The following is a 12,204-nucleotide window of genomic DNA, read 5'->3' on the forward strand; positions in this document are numbered from 1 at the left end:
ATAGCTAATCTCAGTGAGAGTGAAACAATATGAGAGTATCAGGTTTTAAGATATATAACTGTTGCTCATACCACCATCACAAAAATTTAACTATTTCTTTTTACTAGGTAGAAGGACAAAACCACTGTTTTGCCTAAACATATATGAAGAAAGCTCATTTGACCTAGCAAGTTTCTCTCCTACCAAGTCTGAGGTATAAAGTATGACTAAAAATCTAAGTAGGAAATACTGCCAGCCAGTAATGAAGAGTGAAGAGAGAAACCGAGATAAAAATGGTGGGGTGCTGTGATTGATACATCCATAATCTTTGATATCCATATTCTCAGCTGGGAGAATGATATTCAAAGATATCAGAGTACCATGAATTTAAGATTGTAAAAATGAATGGGGTACGTAAACAGGTGTGATTCTACAAGCTTTAAGTATTCTTACTAATGGATCATATGTTACTTACTTTCCTTCATCAATGATGAGCCAGTTTAACTCACAAAAATTAACAACAAAAATATTAATTACCGTGACTATTTCCATATCTCCTTTTGGAAAGCTTTGTTTCTCAATTTTCTTTTTTTTTTTTTTTAAGACCTTCCAGGAAGTTGCATTCCTAAAACAAAATATGTAAATTCAATGTAGAAACAAGTCATAAGTCTGCACATTCAAGAACACAGATCCAATACTAGTGTGGGTAGCACAGGAAAATACAAAACAGACATTCCATGTTGCTCTGGAGCTTAGAAATTCTGCAGCTTCCATATAATTCAAGAGCTGCCCCAGGAAAGATGCAACTAAGGAACAGATGTGTACTTACTGCAAATCCTGAAAGAAGGAAGGAGCATGATCACAGCTGCCCACAGGCTGAAGAGAAAGCTGACCATGTTATCAGCATCATTTGGACAAAATCAAAAACAGAAACTGAAAGAAATATTTTGAATTTGAGCCAGAAAGACTATGGTGCTTCAGTCTTTATCTTTTTCTCAGCTTTTAAAAATATTATTTTAAAATGATTTTGTGTCAATTATTTTGAGGCAAATTTCTACATACAATACCTCAAAATCATTTCATTTTTTCTTCTTTTTACTTCTTTTTTTGGATGAAATCACTCTTTTCAGTCCTCAGGTTACGAAATAAAAGATTACAAATTGCATCCATCCTTCTAACAGCTTTTACAGCAAATAGTATCCCTCTATTGAATTCTGTCCCACAAGTTACCTTCATGTATGCTTTATTCTCCTCTTGCTTCTAATCTAAGATCACTGCAGGAGGCAGAGGTAAAAGTCTTCATGTCGTCACTGTACCAAGAACTATAAAGCCAATATGTTGTTGCATAAATAATAATGTAACAACAATAAACTAATATATATCCTTTTTTAAAGGAAGTTATGTGGCAAATTCCATTGTCTTCTAATTAATTCAGGTAAATAAAATAACATGTTTGTACTTTAAATATTACACATACATATTTCTGATAGTTTTATTACGTATCCTATGTAAAGCAATATTTGAATCAACAGCTATTTGGATTTATATTTAAATTGATATTTTTTAAATATATATTCCTAACTGTATCAATGTTGAGTATTGACTTGTGCTAGGAGGTTAGGTTTGCAGGAGAAGGAAAATGCCAAATTTTGCACAAGCAAGTGATAGAAAAATACAGACATTCCTATTTCAGGCTGACCTTTAGATCAGTGACCTTCTTCTTCTGCCCTAAAGCATCTGTCAACAGGAAGTGCCACAAAACAGCATTGCTAACCTTTAGTCTTTAATTCTCCTCTCTTGCTATGCCCTACAATTCAGGTTACACCTAGTATCCCCTGAGCCATTAAAAAACTCCTGGATTTTGCCCGTAGGGCATTTTTTGTATCTCTTACTTTCCAGTATTTAAAAAAACAGATGGTTAGGGTAACACTCCCTTTCTCTGATGTAGTATTCTTGGATAAAAATACATGGTTTTTAGCAGTAAATAATGAATTTATTCAGTGCTACAAACAAACCAAAATGAGTTTTAGACAGAATCAACAATATCAAAACCTGCCTATTTTTAAAACACTAGAAAATCTGCTTGTCAATGAACTACAGATTGCCAACCTGCCATTTCAAATGAAAAACACCTCTGACATTCCTGAACAGTGTTAATGAAAGTTGGGGTTTTTTTCCTTCTCCATTTTGTTGTCCTCCCTCACTTATTTTGTGGCTACTCCTTTATTAGAACCTGAATTTAAAGTCCATCCTGGTATTCATGAGAGATAAATAGATATATACAGTGACAACCTCAAGTACATTGTCATCACTCAAACTGATAGGATTTTTGCCTAGCAATTTAATCTTGTAATGACTAGCCACAAAGTAGCTACATGTAATTAGTGAATAGAAGAAATTTTAGATTACTTTTATATTAAATTGCTTTATAAGCAAAGGCACAATTTCCTGAGCAAAACTCTTTTGAGAATTTTTTGTTCCTCTTTTGAGTTTTGCTCACATAGGAACATCAAAGCCCAAATAACAAAATAAAGATGTGACTCAGAGAAAGATTCATCATGAAAAAAGATACAATTTTTTTATCATATGTAGAGTGAGACTGCAGACAGTTATGATACAGGATGTCATATTTAAAAATTAAAGCAGCTTGGATTTAAGAGAGCAAGGGATGTTATAACAGCCCTGTTCTATAAGCAGAGCAATATTCTGAGATTTCAGGACAATTATGTTTAACAACCAAATGCTTTAACTTTGCTGTTTAGCTTTTATCCAATGGTTTATGTTCTCCTTACCATTAGGTAACTTTCTGTCAAATCACTTACCCACTATATAAATTAATTGCTCTGCCATTCTGAGGTATATTTATATGCATAAAGAAAACTGTTGAATTTATTGAAAGTCTGAAAGCACAGGCACTCAAAGTGAAATAGATGTGCAGCTGGGGAACAAAAAAATTTAAACAAAGAAAAAAAACAAACCATAAATTAATCACATAAATTTTTCACACAGCTGCCTGCACATTCCCCTGTATATCTCCCTAATATTGTTTAACCAAAAAAAAAAAAAAAAACAAAAAAAAAAAACAAAAAAAAAAGAGATAAAGATAAATATCTAGAAGATTATTTTTCCTTATTTTGTTCTAATTTCAACAAACTGGACAGATGGGATGCAAAGAAATGAAGAAAACTGGAGAAACTGTATAATCTGTGGTGAAATTTGCAGGCTGGTTGACCCATTACATTTTACCATTTTTAGGAGGGAAGGACTCTGGTAACCTGAATTTCATACTAAGACAAAAAAACAGCCAAATTTGGTGGTGGCGGTATAGGTGAAACAGAGTGAAAATTTAACAGGGTAGAAATCCATTTGGATTTAGGTGAAATGTGCCACTTTGAGCTTGCTAGCATAAGTAAAATATGCTGTTTAGTCTGGTAGCTCTGCAGCACTAGTAAAACTGCCCCAGCGGAGGAGAAAGAATGCGAATTTCTAAGCTGAAGAGAGGCTCCTCGAACCTTGAAACAGACAGGGCAGGGTGACCCAGGAGTTCTTTCTGTACTTTCTGACAAAAACTAAGTACAAGTGTAACTAGCTGTAAGTGTAACCCGAAATCAGCAGAATGAATATGCATGAACCTATTGTGAAACACTATGCATACATAAGAGGGATAAAAAGGGATGGGGAGTTCTCAGGGGTGCGCATGTCCTTTGAAGGGGAACAATCCCCATGTGTGCCCAGCACTATAATAAACATACCATCCCTACAAATCTTTATAGCAATTGTGGGGTTTTGATTTTTCATCTGCATTTCATAGGCTATGTGTGGAGAGTTCATTTACCTCTGCTAGTGTATTAGGGCATGCTGTCGTGTACTAGATCTATGTGCTTTGCTTAGAAAAGGCAGTTTTAAGGTGTAAATAGGAACCAATAACTCAAACTGGAGCCTGCTAACCCTCCATCTGAGCTGATGTAGTTGCCGAAAACCCTGGGTATACATCTTCTCTTTGCCAGCCCTCACTGCAGATGCTTTTGTTGGACATCTCTGGCTGCTGCAGGGGAAGGGGGTGGTTAACCTACAGTCTTTAGGACCAAAAGTTAATCCAAGTAGTTCCTAGGGTCTAAAGTTCAGTTATGGTAGATAAAGACTGCAGGAAGCAGGCACTGACAAATGGGGCAATGATGACTAAGCCCATCCTCTTGTGCTTTGATTGCTTCTCGCTATTCACTTAGAGCCCAAAGGTGGATTTTTAACAGAACTTTCTCCCTGTACTATTTATTAGGAGAGATACTCAGAATGTTGTTATTGAAATAGTTCACTGATAAGATTAATACAGACATAGGACTTTAAGTCTTTTAAAAAAAGATGTTTTTAAAGTCTAGTCCACAGGAGCATGAAAGCATAGCTTCATACAGAGAACATCAGAATAACAGGTCGGGAGTGCACAAAGACTGCTTCTCTCTTGACCTCTGAAATAAACTTGATTTTAAATACGCAAAAGTTATTACAAATTCTTCCTAAATGAAGGTTTAAGACAAAAAAGAAGGGGCTGCCCCTCTTTCAGGGAAATTGAAAGAAGACATATTTTAAAATGTCCTGGATTTGGCTTGTTTTCCATCTTGGCGTTTGTCTTGTTTTTAATGTAGAAAACAGCAAACTTGTGCAAACCAACTGAAGATATAAATAATCATACTAGGGTTAGTTTTAAGTATAGTTCATTCTCCTGTTACCATTTGTTCTAAACCTTTCAGGGTAGTTTTTTCTGTACATGTCACTGATGGTGTCATGGCTTAACCCCTGCTGGCAACCAGTCATGACATTCACTCCACTGGTAGGATGGGGGACAGATGTGGAAAATCTCTTAGGTTGAGAGAAAGACAATTTAATTGGTAAATCAAAATCCACACATGGAAGCCAAGCAAAACAAGGAATTTTTCACTACTTCCCGTCCGCAGTTAAATTGTTATTTAGAATAAATTAATTGCTAATATGAATTTTTAAATAACCTAGATATAATTCTTTAAAAATGTAGACTGACATTAAAAATACATTTATAGCTGTGTTCATTCTCTTTGTTGTGAATATAGTTTCGTAGGCACAGCTATGCTTTAAACAAAGATATGATACGAAAGTTCAGAAAAATCTTACTCTGCTTTCTTTTAGACAGAGGTTCCTATCCCAGCCATTTGCAGAATATCCATTTTATGTGTAGAGCAAGACAAATTACTTTCTGTTTTGATGATTTTTTAAATATTATGAACAGTCTTAGACACAACACTTAAAATTACTTCTTGAGTATCTTACAGAATCTGAATTCTGAAGTTTTACATTCAGGCAGAATTTTTCCTTTCACAGAAACTATGTAGAAAAGTGGATGCTTTATTGGAGCATCCCTGGACCTTGCCATGTGATAGTGAAAGGGATGGTTTTGGTCTCAAAAAGAGTAATATTTTGATAAAAGTATCAATAATGATTGCAGTCACATAAACAGATTTTAAACAGGTCAGTATAATTCTTAAATTTACATCATGACATAAAAACAATATCTTCAGAAAATGCCTACACAGAATAATAACTGATTTTTTCATGCAGCAGTATGTTTTATAGTTTTAGAGCATAGTTTATAGGAGTGAAAAATGCAAGTAAGCCTCCCACGTAAAACACATTTTAAAACAAACCATGTGGAAAACCATCTTAAACTTCACACAAACCAGGACAGCATTTAAATACTACTAGTGTCAAAATATTAGACCTTTGATAATGGGTATATGTGAGAAGGTTAGCCACATCTATTTTAATATTTTTGAAAAATATTTCTAGCCTGCTGAATGAGCATCTTCCTCTCTTTCTCATTTTCAGAGGAGAGAGAGAGGTTATGAGCTGTTTAAGAGTCCAGCCAGAGGTTGCCCTTTCTATAATTGGTGCAAAAATCTATTTTAAAAAATGATGTATCTTAGCTGATTATCTTACCTCAGCTGATGTAGCTTTTTCTTTAGACAGTTTCATGCTTCCAGTGGCCAATTTCCTCTGGAATATCAATTTCTGTGAGCAGGAATGAAACACACATCGAAGTAAATAAAAAGGATGATGTTTTTAGAATTAATTAACCATTATATACTGATAAAAAGTTTAAATCTTTAGTCCAGATATTACTGCCAAGTACACTTGTTTCACAATTATAGCAATTTGTAAGAAATGTTTTTTGGTTTTCAGTCAAAGAATTTTTAATAATATCTAAATGATGCAATATTAGACCTGATGAGGACATTTTCAAAGCAAAATGACATTTTTTTAAAATAGAAGCTCTTCAGAAGAAAAGACTGCAAAACCTTGTGCCAGAAATAAACACCCTGTGACTCCAAGATATTCTTGACCACACCAGGATGAGACACTATTATGTGCTACTGATGCTCAGTATACTTTCAGACCATGAAACTCAAACTCTTGGTCCAAATGAGAGACAAAAACTATAGACCCCTATGGAAAATGCCCGGATCAATAACTTTTGTCAAAGGGTTTACATTTTGCATAGAAAAAGGACAGGGGAATAAAACTAGTCCTTTCATGCACACAGACAGAGAAACAGGCTTCTCCAAGAAGTTTTTCTGTGGTGTGCACTAGAAAAAAAAAATTATATAAATCCTGCTATGATCAACAGTAAACCAGCTCTTTCACCATTTCTACATAAGTTGTAACTAGAGAGCATTAACATCATGTTCCTTCAATTTTACTGGAAATCACTGTTAAACATGGTAGACATTTCACCTAATTGCTTGCAATCTGAGACACTGTATTAAAAATATTTAAAAGAGTATTTAAAAAATTTGTTAACATAAAACCTTCAAATGAAAAGTGGCTGTAGAAGATAACTAACAAAAACTAAAACTGAAGACTATATATATATATATCTACTCATGTTCTTAGGTAAATATAGCATAAAATTTTAAAAATATGGCAAAAAATATGCACATTTAGATGACATACATATGCATGTGAATGGTCTGATATGTTTAAATATACTACTAAAAATTCTATGTTCTCCATGAAAAATTTTGAAATATTTTACTGAAATACTTCCCAGTTCCAGATACCAAACAGGAAAAATGCGAAAGTAGCACCAGAGAACTAGCTGTCAATTGCAATAATGGAACTAATATTGATAACAATTTAATAAGATCATTCCTATCTTCTCTGTTCTCTTCAACAACATAAAAGTTTTTCATTTCTGTTTCTCTGCCCATTTTATTACCAAATGTAATACAACCTGATTGTTTCCTAACTTCAATAGTTTGTATTTCAAATAAGGTTTGCAAAGTAGGTAGACAAAGAAAGGGAGTAGTGGAAACAGAAATCTCACTAACCAGTGAAGAGTAGTCTGAACTAGTTTTATAGATTAAATTTACAGATAATTAAAAATGTCTCCAGAATGATAATACTGACGATAGGTGGAAGACACACTGTAGGAAGAGACAAAATTCAAGAGTTCTAGGCTAAGAATCAAAAGGCATTTCTTGAAATCTATGACTAGAATATGTATTCCTCTGTAATTGTGACACTGTGCAAAATCACCAGATTTTGCTGGAAAGTCACAATTTCCAAACAGTATGTAAGGATTAGGAGCAATGGTCAGAGATGCTACATTTTTTTTCCTTAGAAGGATGAAAAATTTGCATGAAATTAAGAGTATAGAACCATAAAGCATTTAGAGAGAGACATAAAGCAGTCAGATGTCTTAGGTGGGTAAGATAACTTCCAAAATTGTGATACACAATACTGCCTCCCTACAAAGACATAGATATGCAGTCTCAGTTTTACTGAGCTACAAAATGTATTTAGATAGCTCAGCTATCAATATCAGCATGTTTTCTCCCCCAACTCCAGCTATAGTACCTGATTTCCAGACAAGATGATTATTATATTAATTTTTTGTGTATAAACATGAATTTTACAGTCCATGTGCCTGCCCAGAGCTCAAAGAAATGCCCAGACACACCCAGGAAGTGGATCTAGCTTCCAAGAATGACCTCTGGCTTTTCTTACAAATAATTTTCCTCTCATAATTTTAAGTCATTAACAAATGAAGAACGGGGAGGAAAAAAGGGGGAAAAACACCCAAACAGTACCACCATTAATTAACAAAATCATAAAAGGAAACAAAAATTTGTTGACTTTATATCTCTAAATTCAACCAAGGCTGGGAAAAATCATTACTTCAAGTACACTTTAGGTACATTTCTGCATGCACTCTTTCTTTTTTATAAGGTCAATTAAATGCCAAAAGTGTAACTAAAAATGAGAAATTGTTTAACATTCAGCAGTTATAGCTTGCCTGTTGGTATACATTACACCTAATTATGTACTTCACAATCATTTAAGAAAAAAAAAAATCATAAAATATTTACAAAATATGTTCAGCCTGTTAGTCATAACTAGATTTTTAAAAATACTTTCAAAAATACAAATAAGTAGAAATTTACTCTACTTATTTAAATTGTTTTGATTGCATAAACAGTCAACAGACAAAATATCTTCAAAGCCCCTGGAATACAAATTGATCTTGTAAGATACAATTGTGAATGAATAAAATAAACTATCACATATTTATGAGACTTTTTTATCCTTGACAAGCTATATCTGCTATTAAAGGATTTAAAGAATAGTAAATGCATTCCCACGAAGTCTGCTTTATAGGAAGAAAAATGCATATTTTGTAAACCGATGTAACTTCTGGCAAGCTGGCAGGAAATGCCACAGTGGAAATCACATACCACCAGGTTTTTTTTGAACAGTAGTCAATAATACTGCCTGTATTCAAAAAATTGTCTCTGGTATATTTTTCTACTTGGACTATCCCACAAATTATACAGCAAAAGATAATCTGATATTTTATAAATTGTCATTTCCAAAGTTACATAGCGTACAAAACACATTACTAAGGCCCAAGTTCTCATATCCTCAGTCTCACCAGGTATCTTCTCTTTGGTCCGTCACACAGCAAGGGGACATTAAAACAAAAGAAAGGACGTTCAAACTTTTCCATAAAGGAATTAAACCAGCACAGCAACAAGACAGACCTCTAATGCGCCAGAAGGAAGCAAATAAGAAAGCAGATACTTATCAGCCAACAAAAAAAAGTCATACCTGCACTTATTTTACTAATTGTAATTTTGTATCCCTGGATTTTTCAGAAGACCATTGTTTCTTTTCTAGCTCTTGAAAATAACTGTTCAGTTTTTTAGTTTTGTGCTCTTGGAATTAATCTGGCATTACCCTAGAGAAAAAACTCTATTATTTTATAGCGATCTACAGGCAAAAATATACCTTTAGGTTCTCAAGAGGTGAACAGTACAATGGCTGTCCAGCAGTCCCCCAATTCCCCAGGAGTGTGATCAGTAGTTCTGTACATTCAACTCATCTTTGCAGAAGGGTCATCCATGGGCCCCCTGGGCTTACTGCAGAAATTATTCCTAATTTACTGGAGCACAATATTAATTACAACAGAGTATTTGTGACTTTAGCCCTCAACAAAATATATGCATCAATATGCTAAAAGACAAAGTTTGATTTATGCCTGTGTCTGTGCATGTTTTCACTCTTCTTCCTCATTTGTTTTAATCTTAGCAGGATAATTAATTAGTTTTATAACACCACTCTGTGTAGGCTGAAGTGCAGACCCAGGCTCTTTCCATAGAGTTATTTGAGACAGTAAAATTGTCTGTGGGCACTGTAATAGCAACAAAGGTGATCCTGTAGATGTGACACCCTTTGGCACAATGCAAGATGTTTCCTTGGTATGCAATGGCAGCACCTTTCTTTCTAAATATTAGAGCAGCAGAGCTGTATAAAGAAGTCAAAGCCTCAACCAAGAATCAATAATGCTTGGGGAAGGATTCTTCAGTGCAGGGAGTGAAAATAGTGCCTTGATCATGAATCAGTAATTTAAATTATGCATTACTTGACATCTTCAGTCTTCCATATCTTCACTCATGACCATCAGTAATCAAGTGACTTATTCTGTTAACTTGTACACCAATCAAATCCATTCCCATAAGTCACACACACAGGTTTGGTAGTACAGAGTGCTTTGACTTTGAGTTTCCAAAATGTCATTGACATTTGAATGGGTTGACCCTGGCTAGATGCCAGACACACACCAAACCTACTTTATTACTCCACTTCTCAGCTGGACAGGGAAGAGAAAATATAACAAAGATTCATGAGTTGAGATAAGGTCCAGGAAATATCACTCAGAAAATACTGTCACAGGCAAAACAGATTCAAACTGGAGATATAAACTGAATTTATTACTAACAAAATTAGAGCAGGATAATGAGGACTAAAATAAATCCTAAAAATATCTTCCCCCTACCTCTTTCTCTTTCCCCCCTCTACCTCCTCCCCCTCAGAGATGCAGGAAGTTAGGGCATGGGGAGTTATGGTCAGTTCATCACATGTTGTTTCTGCCATTGCTCAGGAAGAGAAGTCTTTCCTTTGCTGCACTCTGGGGTCACAGAATCACAGAATAATGATGTTGGAAGAGACCTCTAAGATCATCAAGTCCAACCTATGCCCTAACACCTCAACTAGACTATAGCACCAAGTGCCAAGTCCAGTCTTTTTTTAAACACATCCAGAGATGGTGATTCTACCACCTCCCTGGGAAGACAATTCCAGTATTTTATTATTATTTTGGTGAAATTTTTTTTCCTAATATCCAACCTATACCTTGCCTGACATAGCTTGAGACTGTGTCCTCTTGTTCTGTCAGTCGCTGCTCAGTGGAAGAGACCGACCCCTACCTGTCTACAACCTCCCTTCAGGAAGCTGTAGAGAGCAAATAAGGTCTCAACTAAGCCTCCTCTTTTCCAGGCTAAACAACCAAAGCTCCCTCAAAATATTCCTCATAGGGCTTGTGTTACAGGCTCCTCACCAGCCTTGTTGCCCTCCTCTGGACACGCTCAAAGTCCTTCAACCTCAACCCTCCCATGGGCCCCTCCCATGGGACTCAGTTCTCCATGAACTTCTCCAATATGAATCCATCCTACAGGCAACAGTTCTCTGCAAACTGCTGGACTGTGGGTCACTGCCACAGGAGGCTGTCCTTCAGGAATGTATTTTATCTATAATATAATAAGAAAAACTACATGCCAAGATAAAGTAGTTAACAAAGTAGATTGTTCAATATTTTGCTTTTATTTTTACTAGTGTCTCTTCTCACTTAGAATTATATTAACCGTGTGCCATTTACATGACATACAAAAATTTTCACATACTTCAAGAGAATGTCAGTTAACAAAATCCCCACTGAGTGCTATTTTCTGCTACAAGTTTCATTAAACAGATTTATATGTATTAATACTGATTATTCCTGAGGACAGGCCTTTACATGGTGACCATTTGCATGGGGAATGTTCACCTCCCTTGTACACTCTATTATTAATGTTCTTGCTGCTACTGTTCATATATTAATTCATTGCTGTTTCCAGTAGATTGTTCTTATCTCAAACTCTCGATCTGAAATTTTATGCCTCTAATTCTCCTCTCCAACCTGCCACAGGGGGAAGGGAAGGCAGAAGTGAACAAGTGACACATAGCTTTGAGTGTTTTGGGGGAGCACTAGACTGGGGAATACCATATCTAAACAAAGACAAAAGTTATTTGTATGTCCCTAGTTTAGACTTCCCCTCTTTGGACAAGATAGTAAACATCTGATGACTCAAAAAGCAGAACATCTCAACACACAAAACAATCACAAATTAAGAGGCTGACAAACAAAGAGAGAAAATATCATTGTATATGTGATATCACTCATTAAGCAATTTCTTTAGCATCATGCAACGTAAAAGATCTCAGCCATAAATAATCTCTACAACCAGATAAAAAATACTTCTTTAGCAGTTTGCTTGCATAGATGAATAGATGCTATAATTCAATGAAATTTACTGAAATAACAGTCCTTATTTCAGCATGAAGATCTTAATACAATAAAATTTACTTTGTAAGTGCATTTGATGTTCTACACTTTACCTCAGTATATCAACACATTCATCAGTCAGCAAGTGCACACTTTGAAACGTCAGTATGGCTTCTAATTTTCTTCTGATACAAAACCCATTTTTATGTTTTCAAACGTCTGCACCAAGTCTATTTGTCCTTCTTCCTAAGGCAATCTCAGGATCCACTGAGTCTGAGGTTCTTTCTGTTCCTTATACTGATAAAATATAGCATTTC

The 12,204-nt window shown here is 35.0% G+C and overlaps 1 long non-coding RNA gene across 1 annotated transcript in view; it reads right to left on the reverse strand.

Annotated features, from left to right (window-relative positions):
• Positions 1-12,204, reverse strand: part of LOC121469825 (uncharacterized) — an 87,276-nt gene that overhangs the window by 9,698 nt on the left and 65,374 nt on the right. Inside the window, exons 3-5 of the long non-coding RNA XR_012055658.1 lie at positions 5,944-6,015; positions 1,210-1,301; positions 517-604 (exon numbers count right to left, since the gene is read on the reverse strand). This is a non-coding gene — a long non-coding RNA (uncharacterized lncRNA). The remainder of the gene's footprint in view (positions 1-516; positions 605-1,209; positions 1,302-5,943; positions 6,016-12,204) is intronic.

Source organism: Taeniopygia guttata, chromosome 4 (assembly GCF_048771995.1).
Source record: "Taeniopygia guttata chromosome 4, bTaeGut7.mat, whole genome shotgun sequence".
NCBI lineage: Eukaryota > Metazoa > Chordata > Aves > Passeriformes > Estrildidae > Taeniopygia > Taeniopygia guttata.